This window comes from Phaseolus vulgaris, chromosome 3, assembly GCF_000499845.2.
Source record: "Phaseolus vulgaris cultivar G19833 chromosome 3, P. vulgaris v2.0, whole genome shotgun sequence".
Classification (NCBI taxonomy): Eukaryota; Viridiplantae; Streptophyta; class Magnoliopsida; order Fabales; family Fabaceae; genus Phaseolus; species Phaseolus vulgaris.
Genome location: NC_023757.2, coordinates 36,066,520 through 36,083,888, shown reverse-complemented (window position 1 = coordinate 36,083,888; position 17,369 = coordinate 36,066,520). Strand labels below are relative to the sequence as shown.

The 17,369-nt window shown below is 31.6% G+C and overlaps 1 long non-coding RNA gene across 1 annotated transcript; it reads right to left on the bottom strand.

The window, feature by feature from the left end:
- Nucleotides 1-7,424: 7,424 nt before the first annotated feature.
- On the bottom strand, nt 7,425-8,614 carry LOC137805899 (uncharacterized). Its single transcript, XR_011080273.1, has 3 exons — nt 8,481-8,614; nt 8,255-8,329; nt 7,425-7,479 (listed from the first exon to the last, which is right to left on the bottom strand). It is a non-coding gene; the product is annotated as an uncharacterized lncRNA (long non-coding RNA).
- Between the last annotated feature and the right edge of the window lie 8,755 nt (nt 8,615-17,369).

The window sequence follows — 17,369 nt, the reverse complement described above, 5'->3', positions numbered from 1 at the left end:
AGACTTTCAATAATTTTTTTTAAATAAAACAAATTTCATTCACAAACACATTAATTATTATACATTTTATATTATCTAAAATCGTCATTTATAAACATCTAAGTGTCTACCATTATCTCAATTTTCTCATCACTCATTCTATAAAATTTATTAACATATCAACACGTAGACACTTGATTTTACTTTCGAAAGATTCATGTATTGAAATTAGTATCTAGATATTTACTTTTGTCATATTATCCATTGTGAATCCACACAGTCATGCGCATAATAGTCTCAACATCAAATCACCTTGTATGACAAGGTTAATTCATTGGTCCTGAAGACACTTGACTCTATTTTTGAAAGAATCATGTATTGAAATTAGCATCTAAAGACTCATACCTGTCATACTATCCATTGTTAATCCACACAACCATGCGCATAATAGTCTCAACATCAAAATCACCTTGTATGTCAGGGTTAATTCATAGGTCCTAAAAGTCTTGGTTCTTTTTCACACCCCGGAAAAAATCATATGAACCTTCAACGACTTTCACCACTTGAGTAACTTTATTTATGTGATTCCATTATATTAGTAGAATCATGATCATCTCTTTCATAGGACACTCACAAATCAATACACTCTTCTAATAACCTCAACATGGTATTTCATTTCCTAAAAATACTATGTCTTGATTACATTTTCATATTTCACATCTCATATTATCCAAAATCACATAATTTAATCATACAAAGCTTAGAAAGCAAATAAACCAAAAATTTATCCAAAATTTACACAAACACATAAAAACTAATGAATTTTCAATTAAACATATAATTAAAATTCACCTAAAATTTAATTGAAAAAACCATAATAAAACAAAAATACAAAAGAAATTATTAAACTTTAAGTTTTTTTAGTTTAACTTAAGCAAAAAATTATAGCTTAATCAAGAATGGACTCACTTGAGTAAAAATCTTCTTGCTTGAGTGCTAATAGATCTGAGAGCACCCAAAATTTCATCCCATTTTCTCTTGAGTGAAATTCCCTCTCGCTTGAACGAGATACCCTATCGCCTCGCTTGAGCAAAAATCGACATGAGAGCACCCTATTTTTCATCCTATTATCGCTTGAGCGAGATATACAAAAAAAGGTTTCTCAAACTGATATCGATAATATTTGTTCACCAAAATTTTGCATTCAAGTTCTATTTTTATAAACCCACAACATTAAATTTGACATTTCTTTACTCAAAATGGTAGAGGTATTCTGAATGAGCTACTCTGTCAACATATATATTCATTATTTCTAAACTAAATCCAATCTCAATCACCATTCAAAGTTTCTCAAAGCAAACAATCTTGCTAGACAATTTGAGACACCTCGACATCCCGATTTTCTAACTTAGTGTTGTATTTGAAAATAAAACTAACTTTCCTTACATGTGTTTGAGCAATTGTGTTTACAAAGAGCTTTAATCCTAATTTAACCTATCTGATTAACGATTCAAACATGTAACTAGGATTCTAAACTCACAAGAACTAATCTTGAAGCTCTAAACATCACATGCAAAGTTATACCTAAGTTAATCTAATAAGTTCAAAACTAACTCTAAGGAGAAAAAAAAACATAAAAAATGAACTTACTCTATCTAAAACTCTTATCGGACAATCTTGTAGTATTCACTATTAGAAATCTAATGACGAACCTCAATCATCATTATGATGACAAAGAGGTTCAAAAGGTTAGAAAGAAGACAAATAAAAGAAATAGAGAAAATTTATAGAGATATTATTCTTTTAAAATGAGACCTGAACAACTGATTTTTTTTATATATTATTCTTATTTTAATAACAAAATATTAATGTATTATTTAAAATATAATATTTCTAAAAAAAAAGAGTATGTTTTAGATTATTGGGATGGTACAAAGTTAATTTTTTTAACCAAATTAATGGAGCATATCTTTTTTAGTGATTCAAAATATACTTTTTTTTAGTACTTATAAATAGTCATAAAACACATGTATTTAGAATGAAATTACAGATTATGCCATATGCAGGTCTACTATTTTGTCGCTATTATATTAAACAAAAATGTTTTTTTTAGAATTTAAATAATTATAAGCAATTTAATTCAATGTGAGTTCATTATTGGATCAACAATTCTCCCCAAGAGTTAATAATTGAAGTATGTGTTTGTTTGATTGGTGATACTATTACACGGTCACTTCATTTCCAACTTTTGTTGTTGTACTTATTTTCTCTTTCTCTCATATTTTTTTTTGTTTTCTCATTTCTTTCCTTCATTTCAAGTAGGGGATACGAGCCACAAGTGATAATTACACCTCTAGAAAATGTTCATTTTAAATCGTTGCACCTTGTAGTTTGTTTACCGTGCTAACTCTCTCTTAAGGGAGAAAAATGAAACTAACATGTTTTCCTATTTTTAAGACTAAATAAATAAATAAATTAAAATCAACTTTGAGAAAAAAAAATATACAAAACACCACATTCCCCCCTATTTCATAAGAAATAATACCCATACTCAATATTTCATATTTTTCTTCAATTAATTTTTTAATATTCGGAAGCTAAAAGTCAAATGTCATTCAATAAAAGAAAGTAGTAATATTTATTATTTAAGTTAAAACTTCTATTAAGTCATTTAATCAGGGTTGTTGTTTCCTCGCTTAAACCATTCATGAGAAACATGTTTTCTGGAATATTTTTAAACCTCAAGAAAGGCCTTTTAGAACCCCTATTGAATAACATGGGTTTAAGAATCTCCATTTTCTACAATCTCTAACGATTCTCCTAACTTCTTTCTTTTATCGTAGATACATTGCTTTCCAGCATATGCTCAATGGCCGTTGACAGTAATCCTAACCAGAAATTGCAATTCAACCACATTTATGTCTATTATATTTAAGGAGAAGAAACACTAAATAGAGCATTATCTTCTTCTTATTCCAATATTGCTTATTCCATCATCTTATTGCCACAACTTGGGTCACAAGCCACTGTGTTTATCACTTCTTTATATATCATAAATAATTGCATTATTTGTTAGATGTGGGTTTCAAACATGTGTGTTCTTGGCTAAAAATGGCAAGAACATATTGCAAGGAAAAATTAACTTTATTATTTTTCACTTTCACAATGAATTAATTATTAGATGCATTTTAAAATAAATATCTTAATTTAAAATATTTTAAAATTATGAGAATTAAATACTAAAAATTATAACTAAAACTAAAATTGCACATAAAATATACGTACATCAAAAGTTAAAACAAAATAAGTCAGATTTTTTGAAGTATGAACTCGTAACAAAAAAATAGGAATTATATAAACGAACTACCATCAATCATAAGAAATATGCAAATATTGTTGAAATACTTATTATCCAAGGTTATTTTGCTGAGTTTTTAAAATAAATTTTTGAAACTTTAGAAAACTTATTTGTAGTGTAAAGTTATACTTTCAAAATTTTAGAGAATTTAGTTATAAAATATATTAAAATTATATAGTTTTTAATTATTTATTTATAAATAGATTTAATTATATTTTTTTTATTGAAGTTTGGAAAATCTGAAGTGTTTTATCGAGGTTCTACAATCAATCTTTGGAATTTAAAAAAGGTTAAAAAAAACCTCCGTTATTTTGTTGAGATTTTAGAATAAACCTTTGAAACTCAACAAAGGTTAAAAAGACTTCCGTTAATTTATTGAGGTTGTAGAATAAACTTTTAGAACTTAGTGAAAGTTAAAAAACCTCCATTGTTTTATTGAGGTTTTAAAATAAATAAACCTTTGGAATTTAATGAAGGTTAAAAAAATCTCCATTATTTTATTAAAATTTTAAAATAAATCTTTGAAATTTAATAAATGTTAAAAAAATCTCGGTATAACATGTCTTTTAGAATAACCTTTGGAACTTAACAAAAGTTAAAAAAGATTTCTGTTAATTTGGTAGGTTGTAGAATAAAAAAACTTCTATTATTTTATTAAAATTATTTAACGAAAGTTAAAAATCTCTATTATTTTACTGATGTTTTAAAATAAAATTTTAAAAAAAATTAAAAAATCTCTCAATAGTAGAGATTTTAGAATAATCTTTAAAATTAAACAAAGATTAAATAATTTTCATTAAGTAAATCATTTCTTATATTATATTAATTTCTACTAAATCACTTTCGTAAAACCTTTTTACTATAATTAACTTGAAAAGTGTTAAAAAACACGACTTAGATATATTAATTTTGTTTAGTTACTAAATTAAATCGTATTAACCTATACAGTTAAGTATATTTTTAAATTTCTATTAGTTTTACCTTAAATAAAATTTGAACTAAAAACTATTTATCCCAGTATTAATTATAATATAACTTAAAAAAAACTATATTTTGTCTTGAACTTCAAATTTATATATTAAATAATGTTGGATATCTAGAGATATTGTCAATAGAAATGACCTTGCACTCTATACATATATTGTATTATATATATATATAATTTATATTTTTAGTAAATAAGGAATTTCAAGCAGTAATAATTAGAAAAAAGAAATTTCTTTCAGTGGTATTTTATAGGACACCATTACTATCATTATGAAGCTCCTAACAAAATATTACCCTTTATTCATCAAATATTTAATGGGATTAAATTTGAGATTGTTATTATTCCATTCTTATATCTTTATGTTATCAAATTTTGAGAGCAAATGACTGTTTGTAGAGATAAATAATAAATAAAGAGAATAATAAGTTTTGGTTCAATGTATCTTCAGATACTTTGTCAAGGTGAAAGGTAACAACACCGACCTTCGTTTGACTTGTTACTTACTCACATTACATATTTATAATTTAACTGTCTCCTCGGGTAACGCAGAAGAATCACGTGTTTTATGTGGCAAATACATTTGAACACGTAGGCTGCCAAATGGTAAATGTGTGAATATTTCTTCAAAACAGTTACATCACTTTATTTTCTGAATCAAAATTTCAATTTAGAATAATATAGAAGTATATTGCATTAACTGCGCCAAACATACATACTTATTAATACATCAAACAATTCATTATAGTTGATATAATAGTTGTTGTATATATTATTATATTATATTATATATTACGAGTGTTACTGGTGAAAATTATAACAGGTGATCCCAATCAAAGTTTTATCGTCAATATTCTAAAAGAATAATGTTTCATTATTATTTTTTTTATGAATAATAAAAGTTAAATAAATGGGAGTCATTTCAGGTGGTTCAACTCTTATACATAAAGAACTAACACCTTACCAACCTCTAACTAAGGAATATCTTCAAACTTAAATAAAGAATAATCAAATCAAATTCAAGAAAGCATTAAACTACACAGTATTAATAACTAGACAAAACCACAAAGTAGGTGAGTTAAAACCAAGTGTAGAATTATTTAATCTAACCTATACAATTTGATACTTATATTTAGGACAAAACTTACATATAATATCATATGTACTCCTGGTGATGTACTCCCCTCATATTTAGAATTTTACCTTCCTAATATACAATGTATTTAATAATACAAATTATTAAAGAAAAACGCCAATTTTGTTTGGAGAAGTATACCTTTGATACCGTGTGCAAGTTATATAAATAAACTCACCCAAGTTGTAGTTAAATTGTGATATTTAGCCTACTACATTTTATTATTATAAAGAAATACGTTCTAATTAACCATTTAATTTTTAATTTAGTAATAAATGTTTGATAAAGTAATATATTAGATTTTGATTAATGTCATATACTTCTAAAATATTAAATAATTTAATACAAATGTTAGACCAATTGTTATTTAGATTTGAGTGTTTTTTGTTGTTGTAAAAAACACATTTTTTTTCTTAAATTAAAAACCATTACTTTTAATTCTAATATTACATTATTAGTTGCTTATTAGATCATTTATGTTTTGTTTGGATTAGGAGGTGGATTTGAGAGAATGAATTTGAGATGATTTGAAGATAAAATATAAAGAAAATGAGGTTGTTTGGAGTAAGGTAAATAGAGTAGAAAGTGTAGGAATAGTTTGTGAGTGATGTGATAGGTGTGATTGAAATTATATTGTTTTAATTGATAGAAATATAAATTTACAAATTTACCATTATATTTAAAAATTATTAAAAAATTAATTTAATTGATTTATTTATAAATTATAATTATTTTTAATTAAAATATTATTTTCATGGAATATAATTTTAGAGCTAACTTTAGAAAAAATACAAAATGATATAAAATTTGATAAAAAATATTTAAATATTTATAATTATAAATATTTGATAAAGAATTATTTTTATATTAAATAACATTATTATTTTTATCTTTATTTTTTATAATTAATATAATTATTATATAAATTTATTTATTTTTTATTAAAAATATATTTATTATTATTATTATTATTTATATTTATAATTTACTATATATATAATATGATTAATTATGTTATTTTATAATAATTATTTTTTATAATTTTAATTATATTTTTATATTTAAATTTTAATCTTATTTTAAATAAAAATAAAAATAATTTAAGTTTAAAATAAAATTAATTAATTAAATTATAACTAATTAACTATATAAATGTACATATATACCACTTTTTGACAATTTTTAATTCATTCTTACAAGACGAAGAAAATTTTCAATGTATAACTATTTTTGTTTTTCCTGTTTTTATTTCATCTCTGCACAATAAACATTTACCTTTTCTCAACCATAAATAAACGAGACCTTAAAGTGATATTCGTTAATAAATTGAGAGGTGCAAAACAAGTTCTATTCATCGGATAAATCTATCTCAATATGTGTTTTTTTTTTAATTGGATTATTATTTGAAATTCATTAGCTAACTAAACTAGGTAAAGATAGGTTGACTCACCAAGTTTCCAAACTTATTTTATTTTATTTTCTTGAATTTACTATCTAACCGTATACAATATATTTATTTTACTTTTATTTATGATTTGACCTATCAATCTGTCAACCTCCATCAATAGTTTTGATTTTTTTTTTTCAATCCGTCATCGCGATCGAATACAATATGCGTTGAACTATCTTACTCATCATAACAAATACAAACCAATTTCATCTTCTATCTTTATGTATTCTCTCTCACATTTCCCCCCTTCTCTTCTCTCCCTTTTGTCTCCTTGTTTTTCTTTCTTACTTTACATCTACATCAATATTAATGTAAAATATAAATATTTTATTTTAAAATATTAAATATGAAAATATCTTGATGATCAAGTATTTAAATTTGGACTAATTAATTTTATCTTAATTAAGGTTAACATCAAATTTTAAATTATATATCTTTATATATATTTTTAAGCAGTAAAGTTCACATATAGTATAAATTAATGTTGTCTATGTAACACCCCATAATTTAAATATAAGTTTCAAAATCAACGCCTTAAAACTCTTCTGACCCTCAGACACCTGTAAGATCATCTGCTCGTGTACGTAGTACAGTCATCGCAGTTCAAACACAGCAAGAAAAGCAAGGGTAAACTAGTGAAAATAGAATTTTATAATATACGCAATTAAATCAAAAGAGAAAACCAAGTTACATGATCAATTTCTCAAATTATACAATCTTCTTCAATTCCCAACATTAAAACAATCACATAGATCTCACATGGATCTACACATCCAAGATATTCAACAAACAACGTCTTCCGGAAGACCCGTATTAAGTAAGTCCTACTAGAGACTAACACCTGATCCAAAGATTACCAGCGAATCCAACAGAAAGGATCAGGGTAAGTTCAATACAACCCAAGTTGTGCATCTCATATGTCACGGTGTGCATGAACTCCCCCATCAGCTTCTCACCACCTGATATTTAGTCTATGTGACTTAGATCATCAGTGAAGCTCGGAGATCTCTGTTACCACATAGGCATCAATACTTAATACACAGCAAACATCAGTCCATACATTATCCCAAATGTATGAATTCAATTCCATACCATTCCGTCATACAATATCATTCAAAAAGTGATCCACAATATTCAAAAGCGTAATTAACATAAAAAAATAACACTTAAATATTAACCCATCAAAATATAATATTTTTACAAATTCAAATAATATATAAACAAACAACCCAATATATAAACAAATAACACCCCTGCAAGAGAAATTCAATATTGGGACCACGTCCCTTCCGCATTCAGATCTTCTATCCTAGGGTGCTATAAAAAAATTAAATTAGCTTCCCTTACCTCAATTGTTTGCTTTCCAAGCAACTTTTAGAATTTTATTCCCCACCGTTTGGATAAGCTTCAAGATTTACGGGCCTAATGCAAATTATCCAAACAGAACAAAAATTCAGTATATAATAGAATAAGTTGAGAGGATTAAACTTCTCAACTGACCTCACCAAGATTGATGACTAAATCCTAAGGAAAAACAGAGAACAAAGGATATTTAGAGTAAAAATGAACTTACTCTGTTTAAAAATCTGATCGGGTAGAAATGTTCCTTAACTCCTCAGCTACATGGTGGTATGATCAGATTCTAAAACAGATGAGGTATGGAGTGAGAAATTAAGAGAGAAGATAGAAGGGAGAGGTGGAGAGAGAAAGAAATGGAAGTTCTGTGCGTGAAGGGGAGAGGGTTCTGTTTCTGCTTTTTAAAAAGAAAAGGTGTTGTTACATTACCAATAAAGAGACTAGGGTATGATGCTCGTATTTCCTCTTCAATTTCCCAAGTGGAGTCTCCAGAGATGAGATCCCACAATACTTTCACCATGGGAATACTTCTTGCACGAATTTGTTTCACTTGTGAATCTAAAATTTTGATTGGCTTCACTTCAAATGACAGATTTTCTTTCACCTGGATGGAATCCGACTCTAGAATGTGGCTAGGATCAGGTACATACTTTCTTAGTTGGGATACATGGATAATATTGTGAAGGTTAGCTAGAGGAGGAGGCAAAGCAATTTCGTAAGCCACAGGGCCTATTCTCCTGAGAATTCGATAAGGTCCTATGAACTTAGAAGTCAATTTCTTGGATTTGAGTGCTCTTCCTACACCAGTGAATGGTGTAACTCTCACAAAGACATGCTCACCCGCAGAGAATTCTAAAGGTCTTCTTCTTTGATCTGCATAAGATTTTTGCCTGCTGAGAGATGTTTTCAATCTTTCCTGAATCATTTTGACTTTCTCATTGGTTTGTTGTATTAATTCTAGTCCAATTAACACACTTTCACCATCCTGAAACCAGCACAGAGGTGTCCTGCACTTCCTTCCATACAATGCCTCGAAAGGAGCCATTCCTATGCTAGCTTGGTAACTGTTATTGTAAGTGAACTCTACCAAAGGTAGAATTTCATCCCAACCGCCCAAATGATCTAACACACAAGTCCTAAGCAAATCCTCTAACGACTGGATAGTTCTCTCTGATTGTCCATCAGTCTGAGGATGGTATGCTGAACTAAGTCTGAGTTTAGTCCCCAAAGCTTCTTGAAGTGTTTGCCAGAATCTGGAGGTGAATCTGGGATCTCTATCTGAAACTATGTTGGAGGGTACACCATGCAATCTGACTATTTCATCTATGTAAATCTGGGCCAACTTTCGCATAGAGATTCTCAAGTCTATAGGTAGGAAGTGTGCCGTCTTTGTCAGCCTGTACACTATGACCCTAACAGAGTCATGCTTCCGTAAGGTATGTGGTAAGTGGGTAACAAAATCCATTGAGATACTATCCCACTTCCACACTGGAATGTCTAACTGAGTTAACATGCCTCCAGGCCGTTGATGTTCAATCTTTGATTTCTGACAAGTCAGGCAAGCAGCTACAAACTTAGCTACATCATTCTTCATGCCATGCCACCAATAAGACTTCTTGAGATCTTGATACATCTTGGTCATTCCTGGATGTAAACTGATATTGCTTCTATGACGTTCATATAACACTGTTTGTTTTAGTACATTATCCTCTGGTATGCTTATTCTACTTTTGAATCTCAAAATACCATCCACTCCTAAAGAGAAGTCTATAGCTTTGTCAGTATTTAATAAGCCCATGAAGTTCTTCAATTTTGAATCTTCCAACTGCTTCTTCTTCACCTTCTCCAGAAATTCATTAGTTATAACAAGTGTATTACAACTAATGCAATTTGAAGACATTGAAACCTCCAAATTCATACTCCTGAAATCTTCAATCAATGCTAGCTCTCTAATCATAAGCGACGACATTTGTATCTTTTTACGACTCAACGCATCTGCAACAACATTTGCCTTCCCAGGATGATATATTAGTTGGAAATCATAGTCTTTTAAAAATTCAATCCATCTCCTCTGCCTCATATTTAACTCCTTCTGATCAAACAAATACTTCAAGCTTTTATGATCACTGAACACATTAAAACTAACTCCGTAAAGAAAATGTCTCCATATTTTTAAAGCAAAGACAATTGCTGCCAATTCTAGATCATGAGTTGGATAATTTCTTTCATGCACCTTTAACTGACGAGAAGCGTAGGCAACAACTTTCTTATTCTGCATCAAAACACAACCCGATCCCTGATAGGAAGCATCACAGAAAACTTCAAAAGACTGATTGGTATCAGGGATTGTCAATACAGGAGCATTAGTCAACCTTCTTTTCAACTCTTCAAAGCTTTTCTCACATTGTTCAGTCCATGCAAAAGGATGATCCTTTCTAGTCAATTGGGTCAAAGGAGCCACTATTTTAGAAAAGCCTTCTATAAATCTCCTGTAATATCCTGCTAACCCGACAAAGCTTCTAATTTCTGTAACTGTTTTAGGACGTTCCCACTGAAGTACAACCTCCACTTTAGAAGGATCTACTGATATTCCCTGTGTAGAGATGACATGTCCTAAAAATTGTATTTCTGACATCCAGAAGTCACATTTTGAAAGTTTAGCATATAACTGTTTTTCTCTCAAAAATGTTCAGGACAGTTCTAAGATGTTCTGCATGTTCTTCCCTTGTACGAGAATAGATCAAGATATCATCTATGAACACTACCACAAACTTATTAAGAAAAGGTCTGAATATCCGATTCATATAATCCATGAAGATAGCTGGAACATTGGTCACACCAAATGGCATGACCAGAAATTCATAGTGACCATACCTTGATCTAAAAACAGTCTTTTGAACATCTTCCGCTTTCACTGAAATTTGGTGATAACCTGAGCGCAGATCTATTTTAGAAAAAACAACTGCCCCATGCAACTGATCCATCAGATCATCAATTCTAGGAAGAGGATATTTATTCTTTATTGTTAACTTGTTTAATTGTCTGTAATCTATGCATAAACGTGACGAACCATCTTTCTTCTTCACTAATATCACTGGAGCTCCCCATGGAGAAACACTAGGTCGAATGAATTGTTTCTCTAATAAGTCTTCTAGTTGTTTCTTCAATTCCGCTAACTCCGCTGGTGCCATTCGGTATGGAGAAATTGAAATAGGGCCTGCTCCGGGAATCAAGTTTATTGCAAACTCTATCTCTCTTTTAGGTGGAAGTCCAGGAATCTCATCAGGAAATACATCCATAAACTCCTGAACTACAAACATCTCTTTTTGTACTTTATCAGTAACTATAGAACAAGCCAAGAGCATAAAACATTTTGCACCTTCTTGTATCTCTCTCTCAAACTGATGAGCTGAGATAATATGCATTCCTTCTAATTTAGGGAAAATTAACTTCTTCCGACCACAATCTATAAGGATATGATTAGCAGACAACCAATCCATTCCCAAGATAACCTCCAAATCTTTTAGAGGTATACAAATCATGTTGATCTTGTATCTCTACCCATCTATAATTACTGGACACTCAGCACACATGGAAGAAGTTACTATAATACCTTCTGTTGGTGTAGATACCACCAACTCAAATTCTAATTCTCGGACTGGCAACTTAAGTTTCTTAGCACAATCAAAAGATATAAAAGAATGGGTTGCCCCAGAATCAAACAATACAGATAACTGTGTTCCAAGGATAAAACAAATACCTCTAACAAGGCTATTAGACTGTGAAGCTTCAGCTCCACTAATAGCAAAAACTTTGCCAACAGCTTTGGGTTTTTTATTACTATTTTGTTGTACTTGTTGCACTCCGCCAGAATTTGGAGCTCCCAATTGGACACGACAGTCTTTTGTTGCATGACCATACCTGTGACATCTATCACATGTCACATTTGACACTGGATGAGGGCAAAATCTAACAACATGTGGCCCACCGCATCTAAAACATCTGAAACTAGGTGGTGATTGAGAACTGGGTCTTCCACTGCTATAAGATTGAGGTTTGAAATAAGGTTTCTTTCTATCTTCATATTTAGGCATGCTTTTAGAAGGTCCTCCCACTTGAGGCTTAGCAAGTTTGCTACTATTTTTCAAACTCTCCACTACTTTTGCTTTCTCCACTTGAGCAGGGAAATCTCTAATGGACATAGGAATCACCACTTCTTTAAGTTCTTGCTTCAACCCAAACTCAAATTTTCTACATCTCCAAGCCTCAGTCATGGTCTGGGTGTAGAATCTAGTTAGGTGTTTGAACCTAGTAGCATATTCAGTGACTGAAAGATTTCCTTGTTCCAGCTGCATGAATTCAATTTCTTTTGCATACCTGACACTATCAGGAAAATACTCCTCCAGGAATCTTACTTTGAAGTTCTCCCAAGTGGCATCTTCTCCTTTGTCTTCCATCATTTGCTTCATGCCTATCCACCAAAACTCAGCTTCTTCAATAAGCATATAGATGGCATAAGATAACTTTCTCTCTTCAGGGTATTGAGTAGCTTCAAAGATTCTTTCTATGTCTCTCACCCACTGGTCTGCCCCATCTGGATTTACCTTGCCATTAAATTTGGGTGGATTATGTCTCAGAAAATCCTCCAGACTAAAGGTATGGGGTTGTTGATGAAGCTGAGATGCTTCTGCTGCTAATCTAACTGTTTCTAATTGATGAAGGGCGGCCTGATGCTGTTGTGCCATAGTAGCACTCTGTTGTTGCAAGGTTGTTGCCATCATCTCTATTGCCCGAGCTAAGTTGGGCATATCTACTGGTGGAGGAGGAGTAGGTGGTCTACGTGCCATCTACTAAGCACATAAAGAATTGGATTAGAAATTACTAAAAACTTCCAACTACATCTTTAAGACAAATTAACTTCAAAGAAATAATCATACGAAACAAGTAAAAACCAATCAAAACTTATCCCTAAAATGCACTCTAGCTACTTAGAATTAAGATAGAAAATAACCTTGATCTAGTCATGAGTGTGCACCCTCACCACTCTATCAAGATTCTTTTCATTCTTAATACTTTCATCTTTATTCATAACAATTAACTTGACTCGAACAGAAACAAGATTTCAAGAAAAACAACTTTGTCAAACATCTTATTAGAAACTTTTAACTAAGTCTTGAGGCTAGACGTAAACAAAAATCTACACGCAGGAGAAACAAAATAAACCCATTACCCTCAGGTTATCCTAAGGATGAACCGCTCTGATACCATTAAATGTAACACCCCATAATTTACATATAAGTTTCAAAATCAACGCCTTAAAACTCTTCTGATCCTCAGACGCCTGTAAGATCATCTGCTCGTGTACGTAGTACAGTCATCGCAGTTCAAACACAGCAAGAAAAGCAAGGGTAAGCTAGTGAAAATAGAATTTTATAATATACGCAATTAAATCAAAAGAGAAAACCAAGTTACATGATCAATTTCTCAAATTATACAATCTTCTTCAAATCCCAACATTAAAACAATCACATGGATCTCACATGGATCTACACATCCAAGATATTCACCAAACAAAGTCTTCTAGAAGACCTGTATTAAGTAAGTCCTACCAGAGACTAACACCTGATCCAAAGATTACCAGGGAATCCAACAAAAAGGATCAGGGTAAGTTCAATACAACCCAAGCCGTGCATCTCATATGTCACGGTGTGCATGAACTCCCCCATCAGCTTCTCACCACCTGATATTTAGTCTATGTGACTTAGATCATCAGTGAAGTTCGGAGATCTCTGTTACCACATAGACATCAATACTTAATACACAGCAAACATCAGTCCATACATTATCCCAAATGTATGAATTCAATTCCATACCATTCCGTCATATAATATCATTCAAAAAGTGATCCACAATATTCAAAAGCGTAATTAACATAAAAAAAATAACACTCAAATATTAACCCATCAAAATATAATATTTTTACAAATTCAAATAATATATAAACAAACAACCCAATATATAAACAAATAACACCCCTGCAAGAGAAATTCAATATTGGGACCACGTTCCTTCCGCATTCAGATCTTCTATCCTAGGGTGCTATAAAAAAATTAAATTAGCTTCCCTTACCTCAATTGCTTGCTTTCCAAGCAACTTTTAGAATTTTATTCCCCACCGTTTGGATAAGCTTCAAGATTTACGGGCCTAATGCAAATTATCCAAACAGAACAAAAATTCAGTATATAATAGAATAAGTTGAGAGGAATAAACTTCTCAACTGACCTCACCAAGATTGATGACTAAATCCTAAGGAAAAACAGAGAACAAAGGATATTTAGAGTAAAAATGAACTTACTTTGTTTAAAAATCTGATCGGGTAGAAATGTTCCTTAACTCCTCAGCTACAGGGTGGTATGATCAGATTCTAAAACAGATGAGGTATGAAGTGAGAAATTAAGAGAGAAGATAGAAGGAAGAGGTGGAGAAAGAAAGAAATGGAGATTCTGTGCGTGAGGGGGAGAGGGTTTTGTTTCTGCTTTTTAAAAAGAAAAGGTGTTGTTACAGTCTATGTATTTAAATTTAATATATTCGAATTTATGTATCTAAACAAAAACACGTGAATCAGTACAAGTTAAAAAGAAAGTTATACAAAGTAACGTTGTTATTGTATCGAACTGAAGTTGAATTTCTAAATGGAAAAGACGATCATAGCAAAAGGATGAAGATGGAAGATGGAAGTTTTTGTATACAGGCCAATAGGCGATCTAAACCCAGAACATTCAAGCTACTCAAGAATAAGTGTGCTCGTAACTTAATTTTTGATCTGTCTATCTGTGAGGTTTTACCTAATATATATGGAGTCAGTCTTAACCTTGTGTCTGCCGTTATGATTATCTCTTTACTGCCTGGTTAATGCTAATTAATCCAAATCCTCGTCCTATGTTATTTCCTTTACATTATTCATTTACATCAGCCTCCTACCTAAATGACCAAGGGTCGACCAAAGGCCCATAACCCAATATGCCCCCCAACCTTATGCGCAGGCAAATAAGGCTACTGCTAGCTTAAAGTTGTACTTGATCACCAAGTTGGGCTACACCCGCGATAATTAGATCGAGGTCCTTCCTTAATCGCCAAGGGTCGGCCCAAGCCCATAACCCAACATGCCCATGATCCTCTGACTATTTTGCCTTCCCAAGCCCACATGTCGTCACTGGAGTGGGATTGACATCTCATTCCTAAACAGGATTGACATCTCATTCTTAAACTGGACCGATGGTTGTTGGCATTTTCTTCATCTGATAGATCGTCATTTCCTTCAACTGCAAAAAAAATATAATTTTTTGGTAGCATACCAAGGATTAAGGATTTTTTGGTACCTTGCCAGGGATTAAAGATTTTTTTGGTACCTTACCAGAGATTAAGGAGTTTTTTGGTACCTTACCAGAGATTAAGGATTTTTTTGGTACCTTACCAGAGATTAAGGATTTTTTTGGTACCTTACCAAGGATTAAGGATTGGTACCTTACCAGGCTCTTCACCTGATTAAGGGTTTTTTTGGTACCTTACCAGACTTTTCACCTGATTAAGGATTTTTTGATACCTTATGAGGCTCTTCATCTGATTAAGGATTTTTATTTGGACCAAGCATCTAGCTTGACACCATGATCAACATGGATTTTATTTGGACCAAACATCTAGCTTGACACCATGATCAACATGTATTTTATTTGGACCAAGCATCTAGCTTGACACCATGATCAACATGGATTTTATTTGGACCAAACATCTAGCTTGGCACCATGATCAACATGGATTTTCTTTGGACCAAGCATCTAGCTTGTGATGGAGATCAAGCCCAAGAGAACATGGAGGCCACTCATCAAGCTCAAGAAGAGGTGGAGGCACAAATGGAGGACGCCCATGGAGGTCAAAGTCCACCTCAAAGGATTACAAGAAGCATGTTCAAAGCCTTGGGAGCTAGAGGACATTTATTTTCTCTTTTTGTAGTGTCTTTAGTTGAAGGTGCTTAGAGGGAAACCTTAGAAACCTCTTTTTGTTATAGCATCTTTTAGGTTTTTAAATAGGAGCTTTAGGGGGGTGTATTAGTAGATAGGTGTAGGAGTAGAATAGGGGGTGCCAAAGTAAAGGAAGGGATCACACCTTCCTTGCTTGGCAATTAGCGCCGGTTCTAGATGGCTTTTGGAGGGAATTTTGAGTTGTTTAGCTTTCATTTTTCAGCACCTTAGGCTATAAATAGAGGTGCCTTCCTTGTAAAATTCAGATTTGAATTTGATCTAAAGAAACTATACTCAAAATTGGAGTGAGCATTTGGAGAGCTTTTGAGCTTCTACTCTAGTCTTATCTTGAAGGACCATGGTTTCCTCAAGTGGCGGCTTCCACACTCATCTAGGAGCATCCATACTTCTAGTGGCGTGATCATCCAACCTATCTTCCATCTTCATGAGCATTCTCTTCTCCTTCCTTTCTTCTCTTTCAATTACTTTTGTTGTCTTGTGTTCTTGAGCATGTTTTGGTTCGGCTATTCCTTTTTCCAGCATCTATTTTCTATTTGTTCTTAAATCTGTTCGGCTCTTTTGTTTTTGTTTCAATTTCTGTTCGGTCTCTTCTTTTCTTTTGCCTATGTTGATTCAATTTGACAATATTTGGTTCAACCAAATGAGTTTGGGATTTGGTACTTGTTATTGGTGAGTTCTTGATCTTAGAACCATGATCCAACTTCTAAGAAAGTGCCTCTACATTTTCCAGCTCAAGGTGATTCCTCAAAGTGTCAAGAATCTTGTTCTATGTGGCTATTGGAATCACATCATGTGGTATCATGAGTCTTAGGTTCATTCTTGTTTAATTGTTGAGTTGTGTGCACTTTATTTCAAGAGCTCTTTTTAATTTCTTGCAATTTTAGTTGCTGTTTTAGAATTTTAATTGAGTATTCTTGCTGTTTTTCTTTTGCTCCAAGTGTTTGTGGAAAGGTTTATGGCACTCATAATTCTTATGAGTATGGTTGCTCTTTTGGAATGGCATTATCCTTCCTAGAGTTTACCTTAAGCTTCCTTTCATTTGTTACAATTTGTGTTGTGTCTTTTAA